The sequence below is a fragment of the Myotis brandtii genome, unplaced genomic scaffold, assembly GCF_000412655.1.
Source record: "Myotis brandtii unplaced genomic scaffold, ASM41265v1 scaffold469, whole genome shotgun sequence".
Classification (NCBI taxonomy): Eukaryota; Metazoa; Chordata; class Mammalia; order Chiroptera; family Vespertilionidae; genus Myotis; species Myotis brandtii.
The window spans coordinates 832,940-834,341 of NW_005367911.1; positions in this window are offsets into that span (position 1 = coordinate 832,940).

Genomic DNA, 1,402 nt, shown 5'->3' on the forward strand with positions numbered 1-1,402 from the left:
AATTTCTGGAGGATGAGGCCCAGAAATCAGGATTTTAAAAAGATTCCCAGGTGATTCTAATGTGCAGCCAAGGTTGAGAACCACTGCGGTAGATGCTTGTGGGCCATCACGTGACGCTCCCAACGCCAGCAGGTCTAATGTGTTTGTTGGAGGAGCTGTGCATCGTGCCCTGCAGCAAAGGAGGGAGCCCAATGGCTGCTGCCGTGGGCTGGCCTCCACTGTGGGCACCTTGGCCACCCATGCCCAACTGGAGGCTGGAGCTTGAATTAGGAAGTAGGAAGAAGAGCTGAGGTTAGAAAGGACATGCAGTGGCTCACAGCTCTGCTCGCTTTGGCTGGTAGACAGGTGGGAGAGCAGGATAACAGGTTGCATACGGTGGCATGCTGTTTTGCAAAGCTAGGAGGGCACAAGCTGCCTCCGATTAAGGCCCGAGTGCTTGCGACAATGCCTGAATGGGATGTTAAGAAGTGGGATCCCTGGGAAAGTGAAGAGAGGGAGGATGAGGATATGGTGGTGATCAACAGTGAAATGGACAAAGCGGCCCATGCCATCCAACCCCTAATACAAAGAAAAGCGAACCCCCAGCAATGGTAACGCCAGCTGGTGGGGCAGTTCCCAATTCAAGAAAATTTCTTGGTGCAAGAATATACTCTCCATGAGCTTATTGGTATAGTTGCTAAGTTCCAGCAAAAGGCCAGGGAAGGTATCTGGGCATCGCTAGTGCCTCTGTGGGATGGGAGGAGGAAGCAATAGCATTCCTCTAACCAGGCAGGAAATGGAGAAAATGAGCTACATCACCACACACCCTGCCTCCAACAGCGCCTACATAGCACTTGGGAGAGGGGCGGGGGGAGGGGGGAGTTTCAAGGTACTCACTCCTGTGTGGATTGGATTATTCTAGCCTGCAGGGGCTTGGCCCAATGAAGGGGATCTTCCTGGGAACAGGGGACCCTGGAAATCTATAGAGAAGGTGCAGTAACTTCTTAGGGAAGTGGGAATAATTCAGGCCATCTACACTCTGGTCTGTGAAGGCCACATTTACTGCAGAAATGAAAGCCAAGTGCTCCAGTCCTCCCCAGCACCTGGAAGTGATGCCAATATACATGCTAAGTCATCGTGGGACAAGTGTCTTAGATTCCCGTGTCTTGGGATGGATTTATGTGAAGGCTATAAATAAATCTATAACAATACAGTCAATAAGGCAAATAAATTTATAACACATCTAGTGGTGATAAGTGCTATGAAGAAAAATAAAACAGGGCCAGGGGACTATAGTGGAGGGAGGGAATGCTATTTTAGATAGGTAGGACCATCCACAAAAGCAGCAAAACCTGAAAGCAAGTGAACCATACAGAGGACACAGATAGTTCAAAGGCCCTGGGGCAGAAGGCAGTTGAGCTAG